Source organism: Oncorhynchus keta, chromosome 34, assembly GCF_023373465.1.
Source record: "Oncorhynchus keta strain PuntledgeMale-10-30-2019 chromosome 34, Oket_V2, whole genome shotgun sequence".
Lineage (NCBI taxonomy): Eukaryota > Metazoa > Chordata > Actinopteri > Salmoniformes > Salmonidae > Oncorhynchus > Oncorhynchus keta.
The window spans coordinates 1,576,223-1,593,722 of record NC_068454.1 but is presented as its reverse complement, the minus strand read 5'-3'; the positions used below and the strand labels follow the sequence as shown (position 1 = coordinate 1,593,722).

Below are 17,500 nucleotides of genomic sequence, written 5' to 3'. Positions count from 1 at the left end.
AGGGTGGAGTCATTAAAACTAGTTTACATACACTTAGGTTGGAGTCATTAAAACTAGTTTATATACACTTAGGTGGGAGTCATTAAAACTAGTTTACATACACTTAGGTTGGAGTCATTAAAACTAGTTTACATACACTTAGGTTGGAGTCATTAAAACTAGTTTACATACACTGAGGTTGGAGTCATTAAAACTAGTTTACATACACTTAGGTTGGAGTCATTAAAACTAGTTTATATACACTTAGGTTGAAGTCATTAAAACTAGTTTACATACACTTAGGTTGGAGTCATTAAAACTAGTTTACATACACTTAGGTTGGAGTCATTAAAACTAGTTTACATACACTTAGGTTGGAGTCATTAAAACTTGTTTTTCAAACACACAAATGTCTTGTTAACAAACTATAGTTTTGACAAGTCGGTTAGGACATCTACTTTGTGCATGACACAAGTTATTTTTCAACAATTGTTTACAGACAGATTATTTCACTTATAATTCACTGTATCACAATTCCAGTGGGTCAGAAGTTTACATACACTACGTTGACTGTGACTTTAAACAGCTTGGAAAATTCCAGAAAATTATGTCATGGCTTTAGAAGCTTCTGATAGGCTAATTGACATAATTAGAGTCAATTGGAGGTGTACCTGTGGATGTATTTCAAGGCCTACCTTCAAACTCAGTGCCTCTTTGCTTGACATCATGGGAAAATCTAAATAAATCAGCCAAGACATCAGAAATAATTGTAGACCTCCACAACTCTGGTTCATCATCGGGAAAAATTTACCAACGCCTGAAGGTACCACATTCATCTGTACAAACAATAGTACACAAGTATAAACCCCATGGGACCACGCAGCCGTCATACCGCTCAGGAAGGAGACGCGTTCTGTCTCCTAGAGATGAACGTACTTTGATGTGAAAAGTGCAAATCAATCCCGGAACAACAGCAAAGGACCTTGTGAAGATGCTGGAGGAAACCGGTACAAAAGTATCTTTATCCACAGTAAAACAAGTTTATTTATTTATTTAGCTCCTTTGCACCCCATTATTTTTATTTCTACTTTGCACATTATTCCATTGCAAATCTACCATTCCAGTGTTTTACTTGCTATATTGTATTTTCTTTGCCACCATGGCCTTTTTTGCCTTTACCTCCCTTCTCACCTCATTTGCTCACATTGTATATAGACTTGTTTATACTGTATTATTGACTGTATGTTTGTTTTAGTCCATGTGTAACTCTGTGTCGTTGTATCTGTCGAACTGCTTTGCTTTATCTTGGCCAGGTCGCAATTGTAAATGAGAACTTGTTCTCAACTTGTCTACCTGGTTAAATAAAGGTGCAATATAAAGGTGTAAGGCCACTCCAAAACTGGAGCCGAAGAACACCATCCCAACCGTGAAGCACGGGGGTGGCAGCATCATGTTGTGGAGGTGCTTTGCTGTAGGAGGGACTGGTGCACTACGCAAAATAGATGGCATCATGAGGAATGAAAATTATGTGGATATATTGAAGCAACATCTCAAGACATCAGTCAGGAAGTTAAGGCTTGGTTGCAAATGGGTCTTCCAAATGGACAATGACCCCAAGCATACTAACAAAAGGATAACAAAGTCAAGGTATTGGAGTGACCATCACAAAGCCCTGATCTCAATCCTATTGAACATGTGTGGGCAGAACTGAAAAAAGTGTGTGTGAGCATGGAGGCCTACAAACCTGACTCAATTACACCAGCTCTGTCAGGAGGAATGGGCCAAAATTCACCCAACTTATTGTGGGAAGCTTATGGAAGGCTTCCCAAAATGTTTGACCCAAGTTAAACCATTTAAAGGCAATGCTACCAAATAGTAATTGAGTGTATCTAAACTTCTGACCCACTGGAAATGTGATTAAATAAATAATAGCTGAAATACATAATTATCTCTACTATTATTCTGACATTTCACATTCTTAAAATAAAAGTGGTGATCCTATATGACCTAAGACAGGGAATTTTTACTAGGATTAAATGTCAGGAATTGCAGAAAAACTGAGTTTAAATGTATTTGACTAAGGTGTAAACTTCTGTCGTGTCTTTACTATCATTAACTGAACACTGATAGTTTTTAACAAAGATTATCTGTAATTAGTTATTACGCAATCAACTGATTAATCACGTACCTAATTAACTAGGAAGTAGGGGCACCAAGGAAAAATATTCAGATTACAAAGTTATAATTTCCTAAAATAAGTTTTCAGATATTTTATGTGATCAATTCGTCTTTGAATTAATGCATTTTTTTTACTGTACCTCTCGTTAGTCTCATTCCAAACGTCGTGAATGGTTGGTTATCTGCACGAACCCAGTCTTCACTATGAGTCATCCATACACACGTTAGTCTCATTCCAAACGTTGTAAATGGTTGGTTATCTGCACGAACCCAGTCTTCACTATGAGTCATCCATACACATGTTAGTCTCATTCCAAACGTCGTGAATGGTTGGTTATCTGCACGAACCCAGTCTTCACTATGAGTCATCCATACACCAATTGTCTTAAATCGTTTATTTATTACTAAGTAATTCACAGAAATGCATAAACAAACAAACAAGGTAAATGTGGTTACATGAAATGAGAATGTGCCCCTAGTGGGGTAAACTGGCATGGCGGCTTGTTAGACAAAATGGGAAATGGGGGTCGACTAAGAAGTCACTACAGAGTTAATAATTATAACAATTGAAATGCTAATCCTTTACACATGAACACTCACTCATTCGGGAACAATTGCAATCAATATATATATTTAGGCTCAGTGTGTCGTCTTGATCGCTGGTGAAAAGTTTGTCTTTGGTAGAATTGTCCGTCTCTCTCCCTCTCTCTCTCGGTTGTGGTTAGAGGGGATAGTTCAGAGTGACATTCATTCATGTTGTTGTAGAATGGATGTTTCGGCGGTTGTCGTTCTTCGCATCCAATGATACCGAATTCCTAGCTGCAGACTAGTAATTAATATCAAAGACTTGTTCTCATTCTGTCGGTATCGATAGTCTAAGAGTTTAACCACGTGGTGTGGTTGGTTAAAAGATTCAGCAATGGTCTACAACCTTTGTCCTCCTAATGGAGAAAAACATGGTCTGCAACATTTAGCCATCTCGTAATTGAAGTAAGCTCGGTCTGCTGATAATTTCTCAAAGTTGGGTTTGGCTGTATCACATTCGGCCGTGATTGGGAGTCCCATAGGGTCGGGGTAGGCCGTCATTGTAAATAAGAATTTGTTCTTAACTGACTTGCCAAGTAAACATTTTTTTTTTTAAAGGATGATACATTTTTTTTTTAATTGTCTGAAAGAAATTGATAGTAAGAAGATTGTGGGAGCTGATGTCAATGATCATAACATATCGCTGAAAAAACGTAGGTGTTATGCCTTTGCATCCTCTGCTTTATTTTGGATTGAGAGCAACCTGTCTAATATAACACAGAGGGGATTCCTTCATGGAAGCCTCAAATTCGGGTTGAGTGTGGTGTACCGCAGGGCAGCCGGCTAGGACCATTATTGTTTTCTGTTTTTACTAATGACCTTCCAATGACCTTGAATAAAGCCTGTGTGTCTGTGTAAACTGACGACTCAACAGTAGGACGCGTCGGCAAAAAACAGTACAAATAAATAGCTGACCCCCGACCCCCGTAACATAGAGCTCCAGTCAGTTTTATAACTATCGCGTAGGCTGCAATAGGCTGGTGCTAAATACTGTATCTAAAAAAAACAAAATGCATCATTTTTGGGACAAATCCTTTGCTCAACGCTAAACCTAATTTAAATGTATTATTGAATTAACGCAGCTACTGAGCAAGTTGAGGAGACTAAACACCCTACGTAGCAATCTGTCATGGTCACAACATTAGAGACTCAACACCCTACGTAGCAATCTGTCATGGTCACAACATTAGACTCAACACCCTACGTAGCAATCTGTCATGGTCACAACATTAGAGACTCAACGGTTGCTCTGTCTTCTTGACATCTTGACATCTCAGTCGACCAGACAGGTCTTACAACAAGTTGAGGAGACTAAACAGCTGGGTGTCACCCTACGTAGCAATCTGTCATGGTCACAACATTGGAGACTCAACAGTTGCTAAAATAGGAAGGAGGTCTGTCTATGATAGGGCGTTGCTCTGTCTTCTTGACATCTCAGTCAACCAGACAGGTCTTACAGGCCCTCGTTTCGTTGTGCCTGAACTACTGCCCAGCTGTGTGGTCATGTGGAACAAAGTAGGACATAGGTCAGATGCAGTCGGTCCAGAACAAAGCAGCACGTGTGGCATTTAGATTTACACAGAGGGAAAGGGTCAATAATGTTTTAATTTTTTTAATTTTACCTTTATAACGAGGCAAGTCAGTTAAGAACACATTCTTATTTTCAATGACGGCCTGGGAACAGTGGGTTAACTGCCTGAACGACAGATTTGTACCTTGTCAGTTCGGGGGTTTAGAACTCGCAACCTTCCGGTTACTAGTCCAACGCTCTAACCACTAGGCTACGCTGCCGCCCCTCAGTCTCTTCTGACTCAAAGTTGAGGAGAGATGGACTGCATCACTATTGGTCTATGTGTGAGGTATTGATGTGTTGACTGCATCGCTATTGGTCTATGTGTGAGGTATTGATGTGTTGAAGGAACTGAACTGTCTGTTGAAGCGGTTGGCAACACAAGAGATACAACCAGAGGTCTCTTCACAGTCCCCAGGTCCAGAACAGAGGCTGGGAAACACACAGTATTAACTAACCCAGGTAACATGACTACATGGAACGCTCTGGTAACCCAGGTAACATGACTACATGGAACTCTCTGGTAACCCAGGTAACATGACTACATGGAACTCTCTGGTAACCCAGGTAACATGACTACATGGAACTCTCTGGTAACTCAGGTAACATGACTACATGGAACGCTCTGGTAACCCAGGTAACATGACTACATGGAACTCTCTGGTAACCCAGGTAACACGACTACATGGAACTCTCTGGTAACCCAGGTAACATGACTACATGGAACTCTCTGGTAACCCAGGTAACACGACTACATGGAACTATCTGGTAACCCAGGTAACACAACTACATGGAACGCTCTGGTAACCCAGGTAACATGACGACATGGAACTCTCTGGTAACCCAGGTAACATAACTACATGGAACGCTCTGGTAACCCAGGTAACATGACTACATGGAACGCTCTGGTAACCCAGGTAACATGACTACATGGAACTCTCTGGTAACCCAGGTAACATGACTACATGGAACGCTCTGGTAACCCAGGTAACACGACTACATGGAACTCTCTGGTAACCCAGGTAACATGACTACATGGAACGCTCTGGTAACCCAGGTAACATGACTACATGGAACTCTCTGGTAACCCAGGTAACATGACTACATGGAACTCTCTGGTAACCCAGGTAACATGACTACATGGAACTCTCTGGTAACTCAGGTAACATGACTACATGGAACGCTCTGGTAACCCAGGTAACATGACTACATGGAACTCTCTGGTAACCCAGGTAACACGACCTACATGGAACTCTCTGGTAACCCAGGTAACATGACTACATGGAACTCTCTGGTAACCCAGGTAACACGACTACATGGAACTCTCTGGTAACCCAGGTAACACGACTACATGGAACTCTCTGGTAACCCAGGTAACATGACTACATGGAACTCTCTGGTAACCCAGGTAACATGACTACATGGAACTCTCTGGTAACCCAGGTAACATGACTACATGGAACTCTCTGGTAACCCAGGTAACATGACTACATGGAACTCTCTGGTAACCCAGGTAACACGACTACATGGAACTCTCTGGTAACCCAGGTAACATGACTACATGGAACTCTCTGGTAACCCAGGTAACATGACTACATGGAACTCTCTGGTAACCCAGGTAACATGACTACATGGAACTCTCTGGTAACCCAGGTAACATGACTACATGGAACTCTCTGGTAACCCAGGTAACACAGCTACATGGAACGCTCTGGTAACCCAGGTAACATGACTACATGGAACTCTCTGGTAACCCAGGTAACATGACTACATGGAACGCTCTGGTAACCCAGGTAACATGACTACATGGAACGCTCTGGTAACCCAGGTAACATGACTACATGGAACTCTCTGGTAACCCAGGTAACATGACTACATGGAACTCTCTGGTAACCCAGGTAACATGACTACATGGAACTCTCTGGTAACCCAGGTAACATGACTACATGGAACGCTCTGGTAACCCAGGTATCATGACGACATGGAACTCTCTGGTAACCCAGGTAACATAACTACATGGAACGCTCTGGTAACCCAGGTAACATGACTACATGGAACGCTCTGGTAACCCAGGTAACATGACTACATGGAACGCTCTGGTAACCCAGGTAACATGACCACATGGAACTCTCTGGTAACCCAGGTAACACGAATACATGGAACTCTCTGGTAACCCAGGTAACATGACTACATGGAACTCTCTGGTAACCCAGCTAACACGACTACATGGAACTCTCTGGTAACCCAGGTAACACGACTACATGGAACTCTCTGGTAACCCAGGTCACATGACTACATGGAACTCTCTGGTAACCCAGGTAACATGACTACATGGAACTCTCTGGTAACCCAGGTCACATGACTACATGGAAAGTATTAGATCTAGATATTATGTGTATGTACTGATATGCAGGCTGTGTGTGAAGTTTTAAATGTATATCAGTTATTGACTAATAATGTTATGTACTATGGATTATGTTTCGTGTTTCATGTTTCATGTGGAAATCAGAAAGAGTAGCTGCTGCTTTTGTAGCGACTAATAAATACCAAATACATTTTCAGATAGACACAGACGCCATCAACTTCTTCAATAGAATCACATGTAACAGGGGCTGGGATTGGCTGTGTTGTTTGGGAAGCCGTTCTCTATCTTATCCTGTAAATCACTGGCCTGTAATTGAGGCCATTTATACACCTCTTTTCTCTGAGTCTCATCTTGTCAGGAAGTAACAGACAACAGATGCCAGAGAGCAGCACTCTATTCCCTATGTAGTGCACTACTTTAGACCAGGGCACTATGGTACCCTATTCCTTATGTAGTGCACTACTTTAGACCAGGGCACTATGGTACCCTATTCCCTATGTAGTGCACTACTTTAGACAAGGGCCCTATAGCACCCTATTCCCTATGTAATGCACAGAGAGAGGAGAGAGGAGGGTGGTTGAGAGAGAGAAGAGAGAGAGAGGAGGGGGTTGAGAGAGAGAAGAGAGAGAGGAGGGGGTTGAGAGAGAGAAGAGAGAGAGGAGGGGGTTGAGAGAGAGAAGAGAGAGAGGAGGGGGTTGAGAGAGAGAAGAGAGAGAGGAGGGGGTTGAGAGAGAGAAGAGAGAGAGGAGGGGGTTGAGAGAGATCAAATCAAATCAAATTTTATTTGTCACACACATGGTTAGCAGATGTTAATGCGAGTGTAGCGAAGGAGAGAGAGAGGAGGGGGTTGAGAGAGAGAAGAGAGAGAGGAGGGTGGTTGAGAGAGAGAGAATAGAGAGAGGAGGGGGTTTGAGAGAGAGAAGAGAGAGAGAGAGCAGGGGGGTTGAGAGAGAGAAGAGAGAGAGAGGAGGGGGGTTGAGGGAGAAGAAAGAGAGAGGAGGGGGTTGAGAGAGAGAATAGAGAGAGGAGGGGGTTGAGAGAGAGAATAGAGAGAGGAGGGGTTTGAGAGAGAGAAGAGAGAGAAAGAGGAGGGGGTTGAGAGAGAGAAGGATGGTTGAGAGAGAGAAGGGAGAGAGAGGAGGGGGGTTGAGAGAGAGAGAAGAGAGAGAGGAGGGGGTTGAGAGAGAGAATAGAGAGAGGAGGGGGTTTGAGAGAGAGAAGAGAGAGAGAGAGGAGGGGGGTTGAGAGAGAGAAGAGAGAGAGGAGGGGGTTGAGAGAGAAGAAAGAGAGAGAAGGATGGCTGAGAGAGAGAAGGGAGAGAGAGGAGGGGGGTTGAGAGAGAAGAAAGAGAGAGAGAAGGATGGTTGAGAGAGAGAAGGGAGAGAGAGGAGGGGGGTTGAGAGAGAAGAAAGAGAGAGAGAAGGATGGTTGAGAGAGAGAAGGGAGAGAGAGGAGGGGGATTGAGAGAGAGAAGAGAGAGGGGGGTTGAGAAGGAGAGAAGAAGATAGGGGGGTTGAGAGAGACAAGAGAGAGAGGAGGGGGTTGAGAGAGAGGAGAGAGAGAGGAGAGGGGTTGAGAGAGAGATAGGAGGGTGGTTGAGAGAGAAGAAAGAGAGGAGGGTGGTTGAGAGAGAGAAGAGATAGAGAGGAGGGTGGTTGAGAGAGAGAAGAGATAGAGAGGAGGGTGGTTGAGAGAGAGAAGAGAGAGATTTAAAGTCGAACCCCCTACCAGGACCCAGCTCCAAATGAAAATGTCCCACTTGATTACTTTACAGTAGCAGCTCTAGTCTCTGGTGGATATGTCCCACTTGATTACTTTACAGTAGCAGCTCTAGTCTCTGGTGGATATGACCCACTTGATTACTTTACAGTAGCAGCTCTAGTCTCTGGTGTATAGATTACTTTACAGTAGCAGCTCTAGTCTCTGGTGGATATGACCCACTTGATTACTTTACAGTAGCAGCTCTAGTCTCTGGTGGATATGTCCCACTTGATTACTTTACAGTAGCAGCTCTAGTCTCTGGTGGATATGACCCACTTGATTACTTTACAGTAGCAGCTCTAGTCTCTGGTGGATATGTCCCAAACGGTGCACTATGAGCATATAGGGAATAGGGTGCGATTTGGGATGCAGAGTATTTATACCTACATGAGAGATCTGTCTGGGGGCAGGTAGGGATTAGTCGGTCATGGGATTTTGGACGATGGTTATTGGCAAATGACCCCGATCACCGTCAAAAGTGTTAGAATAGCAAAATGATATATACATATACAATACCAGTCAAAGGTTTGGACACTACTGGATGCCGTACGGACAGAACAACACAGACGGCTAGTGTCTCAGTCTAACTGTCACATTTAAACCATCTCACAGAGGAAACACACTAAACACATCCTAAACTCAAGCAAACCAACCAGAATAGAGAGAGGAGAGGAGAGACACCAACCAGAATAGAGACGGGAGAGGAGAGACACCAACCAGAATAGAGAGAGGAGAGGAGAGACACCAACCAGAATAGAGAGGGGAGAGGAGAGACACCAACCAGAATAGAGAGAGGAGAGGAGAGACACCAACCAGAATAGAGAGAGGAGAGGAGAGACACCAACCAGAATAGAGAGAGGAGAGACACCAACCAGAATAGAGAGGGGAGAGGAGAGACACCAACCAGAATAGAGAGAGGAGAGACACCAACCAGAATAGAGAGGGGAGAGGAGAGACACCAACCAGAATAGAGAGAGGATAGACACCAACCAGAATAGAGAGGGGAGAGGAGAGACACCAACCAGAAAAGAGAGAGGAGAGAAACCAACCAGAATAGAGAGAGGAGAGAGGAGAGACACCAACCAGAAAAGAGAGAGGAGAGACACCAACCAGAATAGAGAGGGGAGAGGAGAGACACCAACCAGAAAAGAGAGGGGAGAGGAGAGACACCAACCAGAATAGAGAGGGGAGAGGAGAGACACCAACCAGAATAGAGAGGGGAGAGGAGAGACACCAACCAGAATAGAGAGGGGAGAGAGGAGAGACACCAACCAGAATAGAGCGGGGAGAGAGGAGAGACACCAACCAGAATAGAGCGGGGAGAGAGGAGAGACACCAACCAGAATAGAGAGGGGAGAGGAGAGACACCATCCAGAATAGAGAGGGGAGAGGAGAGACACCAACCAGAATACAGAGGGGAGAGAGGAGAGACACCAACCAGAATAGAGAGGGGAGAGAGGAGAGACACCAACCAGAATAGAGAGGGGAGAGAGGAGAGACACCAACCAGAATAGAGAGGGGAGAGAGGAGAGACACCAACCAGAATAGAGAGGGGAGAGGAGAGACACCAACCAGAAAAGAGAGAGGAGAGAAACCAACCAGAATAGAGAGAGGAGAGAGGAGAGACACCAACCAGAAAAGAGAGAGGAGAGACACCAACCAGAATAGAGAGGGGAGAGAGGAGACACACCAACCAGAATAGAGAGGGGAGAGAGGAGAGCCACCAACCAGAATAGAGAGGGGAGAGAGGAGAGCCACCAACCAGAATAGAGAGGGGAGAGAGGAGACACACCAACCAGAATAGAGAGAGGAGAGAGGAGAGACACCAACCAGAATAGAGATTGATCCCCATTAGTTCCTGTGAAGGCAGCAGCTACTCTTCCTGGGGTTTATTATGGATTATTATGGTTTATTATGGAGGGATTAAAGAGCTGAGGTCTATGGTGATAGGTGGGATGGGCTGAGGGGGAGGGATTAAAGAGCTGAGGTCTATGGTGATAGGTGGGATGGGCTGAGGGGGAGGGATTAAAGAGCTGAGGTCTATGGTGATAGGTGGGATGGGCTGAGGGGGGGGATTAAAGAGCTGAGGTCTATAGTGATAGGTGGGATGGGCTGAGGGGGAGGGATTAAAGAGCTGAGGTCTATGGTGATAGGTGGGATGGGCTGAGGGGGAGGGATTAAAGAGCTGAGGTCTATGGTGATAGGTGGGATGGGCTGAGGGGGAGGGATTAAAGAGCTGAGGTCTATGGTGATAGGTGGGATGGGCTGAGGGGGAGGGATTAAAGAGCTGAGGTCTATAGTGATAGGTGGGATGGGCTGAGGGGGAGGGATTAAAGAGCTGAGGTCTATGGTGATAGGTGGGATGGGCTGAGGGGGAGGGATTAAAGAGCTGAGGTCTATGGTGATAGGTGGGATGGGCTGAGGGGGAGGGATTAAAGAGCTGAGGTCTATGGTGATAGGTGGGATGGGCTGAGGGGGAGGGATTAAAGAGCTGAGGTCTATGGTGATAGGTGGGATGGGCTGAGGGGGAGGGATTAAAGAGCTGAGGTCTATGGTGATAGGTGGGATGGGCTGTTGTGACTGCTTTATAGAGGACAAAGTCAACTGGTTGTACATGTAGCAGAAAATCTGTATAAACGAGGGGAAAAATGGTGTCCTCTGATGAGGTGGGACGGTTTAATAAAATCAAATATTTAATAAAAAACTGTGATGTTAATTGACAGGGCTGTTGTTTCTCCATTCTAATGCGCCTCAGTCGGTCTCCAGCTGGGCAGAGCATTAGACACAGCAGGCCCATAAGCACTGTGATAAACCCCGGATAAACATGGTGGAGAGAAACAGATCAACATTACGCTCTACGCTGGGACAGAGACATGGACTGGAAAGCTGCCTGGTGGCAGTGGGGACCTGAAGGACAGACAGACGATCATCTACAAGACAGAGCTGCTGAGACCATGTGACAATAACCAACGACTTGACTTGTACGGCTGAGTTGTACGGCTGAAAGACTGGCACCCACCACTGGTACGGAGATCCTCAGATCCTCCTGATAGGGACTGTATAGGGGCTGTATAGGGGGCTGTATAGGGGCTGTATGGGGGCTGTATAGGGGCTGTATAGGGACTGTATAGGGGGCTGTATAGGGGCTGTATAGGGGCTGTATAGGGGCTGTATAGGGGCTGTATAGGGGCTGTATAGGGCTGTATAGGGGCTGTATAGGGGCTGTATAGGGGGCTGTATAGGGCTGTATAGGGGCTGTATAGGGGCTGTATTGGGGCTGTATAGGGACTGTATAGGGGCTGTATAGGGGCTGTATAGGGGCTGTATAGGGGCTGTATAGGGGGCTGTATAGGGCCTGTATAGGGACTGTATAGGGGGCTGTATAGGGGCTGTATAGGGGCTGTATAGGGGCTGTATAGGGGCTGTATAGGGCTGTATAGGGGCTGTATAGGGACTGTATAGGGGCTGTATAGGGGCTGTATAGGGGCTGTATAGGGGGCTGTATAGGGAAGTATAGGGACTGTATAGGGGCTGTATAGGGGGCTGTAAAGGGGGCTGTATAGGGGCTGTATAGGGGGCTGTAAAGGGGGCTGTATAGGGGCTGTATAGGGGCTGTATGGGGGCTGTATAGGGGCTGTATAGGGGCTGTATAGGGGCTGTATAGGGGGCTGTATAGGGGCTGTATAGGGGCTGTATAGGGGCTGTATAGGGGCTGTATAGGGGCTGTATAGGGACTGTATAGGGGCTGTATAGGGGCTGTATAGGGGCTGTATATGGGCTGTATAGGGACTGTATAGGGGCTGTATAGGGGCTGTATAGGGGCTGTATAGGGGCTGTATAGGGGCTGTATAGGGACTGTATAGGGGCTGTATAGGGGCTGTATAGGGGGCTGTATAGGGGCTGTATAGGGACTGTATAGGGGCTGTATAGGGGCTGTATAGGGGCTGTATAGGGACTGTATAAGGGCTGTATAGGGAAGGTATAAGGGCTGTATAGGGGCTGTATAAGGGCTGTATAAGGGGCTGTATAGGGGCTGTATAGGGGCTGTATAGGGGCTGTATAAGGGCTGTATAGGGACTGTATAGGGGCTGTATAGGGGCTGTATAGGGGCTGTATAGGGGCTGTATAGGGGCTGTATAGGGGCTGTATAGGGGCTGTATAGGGACTGTATAGGGGCTGTATAGGGGCTGTATAGGGGCTGTATAGGGGCTGTATAGGGGCTGTATAGGGGCTGTATAGGGGCTGTATAGGGGCTGTATAAGGGCTGTATAGGGACTTTATAGGGGCTAAATAGGGACTGTATAGGGGCTGTATAGGGGCTGTATAGGGGCTGTATAGGGGCTGTATAGGGGCTGTATAGGGGCTGTATAGGGGGCTGTATAGGGGCTGTATAGGAGCTGTATAGGGGCTGTATAGGGACTGTATAGGGGGCTGGGGCTGTATAGGGGCTGTATAGGGGCTGTATAGGGGCTGTATAGGGGCTGTATAGGGGCTGTATAAGGGCTGTATAGGGACTGTATAGGGGCTGTATAGGGACTGTATAGGGGCTGTATAGGGGCTGTATAAGGGCTGTATAGGGGCTGTATAGGGGCTGTATAGGGACTGTATAGGGGCTGTATAGGGCTGTATAGGGGCTGTATAAGGGCTGTATAAGGGGCTGTATAGGGGCTGTATAGGGGCTGTATAAGGGCTGTATAGGGACTGTATAGGGGCTGTATAGGGGCTGTATAGGGGCTGTATAGGGGCTGTATAAGGGCTGTATAGGGGCTGTATAGGGGCTGTATAGGGACTGTATAGGGGCTGTATAGGGCTGTATAGGGGCTGTATAGGGGCTGTATAGGGGCTGTATCTAGGGGCTGTATAGGGGCTGTATAGGGGCTTTAGGGGCGTATAGGGACTGTATAGGGGCTGTATAAGGGCTGTATAGGGGCTGTATAGGGCTGTATAGGGGCTGTATAGGGCTGTATAGGGGCTGTATAGGGGCTGTATAGGGAATGTATAGGGGCCGTATAGGGGCTGTATAAGGGCTGTATAGGGGCTGTATAGGGCTGTATAGGGGCTGTATAGGGCTGTATAGGGGCTGTATAGGGGCTGTATAGGGAATGTATAGGGACTGTATAGGGGCTGTATAAGGGCTGTATAGGGGCTGTATAGGGCTGTATAGGGGCTGTATAGGGGCTGTATAGGGGCTGTATAGGGGCTGTATAGGGATAGGGGCTGTATAAGGGCTGTATAGGGGCTGTATAGGGCTGTATAGGGGCTGTATAGGGGCTGTATAGGGGCTGTATATGGGCTGTATAGGGGCTGTATAGGGGCTGTATAGGGGCTTTACTGTTCATTTTTATTGTTAATTTCACTTTTGTTTATTATCTACTTCACTTGCTTTGGCAATGTTAACATATGTTTCCCCATGCTAATAAAGAGCAATGTTAACATATGTTTCCCCATGCTAATAAAAATCAATGTTAACATATGTTTCCCCATGCTAATAAAGAGCAATGTTAACATCTGTTTCCCATGTCAATAAAGATCAATGTTAACATCTGTTTCCCATGACAATAAAGAGTAATGTTAACATATGTTTCCCCATGCTAATAAAGAGCAATGTTAACATCTGTTTCCCCATGCTAATAAAGAGCAATGTTAACATCTGTTTCCCCATGCTAATAAAGAGCAATGTTAACATCTGTTTCCCCATGCTAATAAAGAGCAATGTTAACATCTGTTTCCCCATGCTAATAAAGATCAATGTTAACATCTGTTTCCCCATGCTAATAAAGAGCAATGTTAACATCTGTTTCCCCATGCTAATAAAGATCAATGATAACATCTGTTTCCCCATGCTAATAAAGATCAATGTTAACATCTGTTTCCCCATGCTAATAAAGATCAATGTAAACATCTGTTTCCCCATGCTAATAAAGATCAATGATAACATCTGTTTCCCATGTCAATAAAGAGCAATGTTAACATATGTTTCCCATGACAATAAAGATCAATGTTAACATCTGTTTCCCCATGCTAATAAAGAGCAATGATAACATGTTTCCCATGTCAATAAAGAGCAATGTTAACATATGTTTCCCATGACAATAAAGAGCAATGTTAACATATGTTTCCCATGACAATAAAGATCAATGTTAACATCTGTTTCCCCATGCTAATAAAGAGCAATGATAACATGTTTCCCATGTCAATAAAGAGCAATGTTAACATATGTTTCCCATGACAATAAAGAGCAATGTTAACATATGTTTCCCCATGCTAATAAAGAGCAATGTTAACATCTGTTTCCCCATGCTAATAAAGAGCAATGTTAACATCTGTTTCCCCATGCTAATAAAGAGCAATGTTAACATCTGTTTCCCCATGCTAATAAAGAGCAATGTTAACATCTGTTTCCCCATGCTAATAAAGATCAATGTTAACATCTGTTTCCCCATGCTAATAAAGAGCAATGTTAACATCTGTTTCCCCATGCTAATAAAGATCAATGATAACATCTGTTTCCCCATGCTAATAAAGATCAATGTAAACATCTGTTTCCCCATGCTAATAAAGATCAATGATAACATCTGTTTCCCATGTCAATAAAGAGCAATGTTAACATATGTTTCCCATGACAATAAAGATCAATGTTAACATCTGTTTCCCCATGCTAATAAAGAGCAATGATAACATGTTTCCCATGCCGATAAAGCCCCTTGAATTGAACTGAGAGATAAATGTGGAAGGTAAAGAGGTCGTCTTTCATCGGCAGACAGCTCATCTCACAGCTATGAATACTGAGTCTCCCTTGTTCCTCTGACAGACGATTAAACCCACCTGTCTAATGCCTAGGGATGATGATTGGTTCTGGGCCTCTACCCGCTGGGAGCCATCACAGCACTCAGCACAGCCTCAATCACCACCTCCTACACTTCATACCATTTACTAATCGACACCTCGACTCTACTGTCCAACCAACCTGTACAGTCTGGAGAGGGTAGAGTCTGGAGAGGGTAGAGTCTGGGGAGAGTACAGTCTGGAGAGAGTAGAGTCTGGAGAGAGTACAGTCTGGAGAGAGTAGAGTCTGGAGAGAGTACACTCTGGAGAGAGTACAGTCTGGAGAGAGTACAGTCTGGAGAGAGTACAGTCTGGAGAGAGTAGAGTCTGGAGAGGGTAGAGTCTGGGGAGAGTAGAGTCTGGAGAGAGTAGAGTCTGGAGAGAGTAGAGTCTGGAGAGGGTAGAGTCTGGAGAGAGTACAGTCTGGAGAGAGTACAGTCTGGAGAGAGTAGAGTCTGGCGAGAGTACAGTCTGGAGAGAGTAGAGTCTGGGGAGAGTACAGTCTGGAGAGAGTAGAGTCTGGGGAGAGTACAGTCTGGAGAGAGTAGAGTCTGGAGAGAGTACAGTCTGGAGAGAGTAGAGTCTGGAGAGAGTAGAGTCTGGAGAGAGTAGAGTCTGGAGAGAGTAGAGTCTGGGGAGAGTAGAGTCTGGAGAGAGTAGAGTCTGGAGAGAGTAGAGTCTGGAGAGGGTAGAGTCTGGAGAGAGTACAGTCTGGAGAGAGTACAGTCTGGAGAGAGTACAGTCTGGAGAGAGTAGAGTCTGGAGAGAGTACAGTCTGGAGAGAGTAGAGTCTGGAGAGGGTAGAGTCTGGGGAGAGTAGAGTCTGGAGAGAGTAGAGTCTGGAGAGAGTAGAGTCTGGAGAGGGTAGAGTCTGGAGAGAGTACAGTCTGGAGAGAGTACAGTCTGGAGAGAGTAGAGTCTGGCGAGAGTACAGTCTGGAGAGAGTAGAGTCTGGGGAGAGTACAGTCTGGAGAGAGTAGAGTCTGGCGAGAGTACAGTCTGGAGAGAGTAGAGTCTGGCGAGAGTACAGTCTGGAGAGGGTAGAGTCTGGGGAGAGTACAGTCTGGAGAGAGTAGAGTCTGGAGAGAGTACAGTCTGGAGAGAGTAGAGTCTGGGGAGAGTACAGTCTGGAGAGAGTAGAGTCTGGAGAGAGTACAGTCTGGAGAGAGTAGAGTCTGGAGAGAGTAGAGTCTGGAGAGAGTAGAGTCTGGAGCAAGGGTAATTTCAGTGTAGGAAAGGATGAAACAGCATCTGTGCCACCAGTAAGTACAGATAGTAGTATAAATCCCGTGGCACAGTCCCCGCAGCCGGACACCTTTCTCACGGTTTCTGGAAGGAAATGCTGTAGGAACGCTCAACCGGTGTCGCTCATTCAGCCGACAGAAACTTTCAACCGGTTTTCCCCATTAAGCAGCGGGTCGGAGTCAGAGGCCGAGTCTTCTCTTGTCTCTCCTCCTCCCGTTACGGGGTCTGAGACGCCAAAGCTTCCCACCATTAGCTCTGACAAATTGAAAACTCTAGTCATTGGCGACTCCATTACCTGCAGTATTAGACTTAAAACGAATCATCCAGCGATCATACACTGTTTACCAGAGGGCAGGGCTACCGACGTTAAGGCTAATCTGAAGATGGTGCTGGAGAAAGCTAAAACTGGCGAGTGTAGAGAGTATAGGGATATTGTTATCCACGTCGGCACCAACGATGTTAGGATGAAACAGTCAGAGATCACCAAGCGCAACATAGCTTCAGCGTGTAAATCAGCTAGAAAGATGTGTCGGCATCGAGTAATTGTCTCTGGCCCCCTCCCAGTTAGGGGGAGTGATGAGCTCTACAGCAGAGTCTCACAACTCAATCGCTGGTTGAATACTGTTTTCTGCCCCTCCCAAAATATAGAATTTGTAGAAAATTGGCCCTCTTTCTGGGACTCATCCACAAACAGGACCAAGCCTGGCCTGCTGAGGAGTGACAGACTCCATCCTAGTTGGAGGGGTGCTCTCATCTTATCTGCCAACATAGACAGGGCTCTAACTCCTCTATCTCTATCTCCTCTATCTCCTCTGTTAGCCAGCCTGCCAGCATAGTGGAGTCTGCCACTAGCACAGTCAGTGTAGTCAGCTCAGCTATCACCATTGAGACCGTGTCTGGGCCTTGACCAAGGTTGGGCAAAACTAAACATGGCGGTGTTTCCTGCCATTATTGAAAGAGATCGTGATACCCCGCAAAAGCAGAGGTGTTTA

General features: G+C 45.6%; 1 protein-coding gene and 1 long non-coding RNA gene across 6 annotated transcripts in view; one reads left to right on the top strand and one right to left on the bottom strand.

Annotated features, from left to right (window-relative positions):
- The window catches only part of LOC118381802 (partitioning defective 3 homolog B-like), a 414,310-nt gene that overhangs the window by 162,416 nt on the left and 234,394 nt on the right, over positions 1-17,500 (bottom strand). The gene's annotated exons all lie outside the window — the stretch shown is intronic.
- On the top strand, positions 10,364-11,001 carry LOC127914930 (uncharacterized). Its single transcript, XR_008089446.1, has 3 exons — positions 10,364-10,490; positions 10,541-10,730; positions 10,782-11,001. It is a non-coding gene; the product is annotated as an uncharacterized LOC127914930 (long non-coding RNA).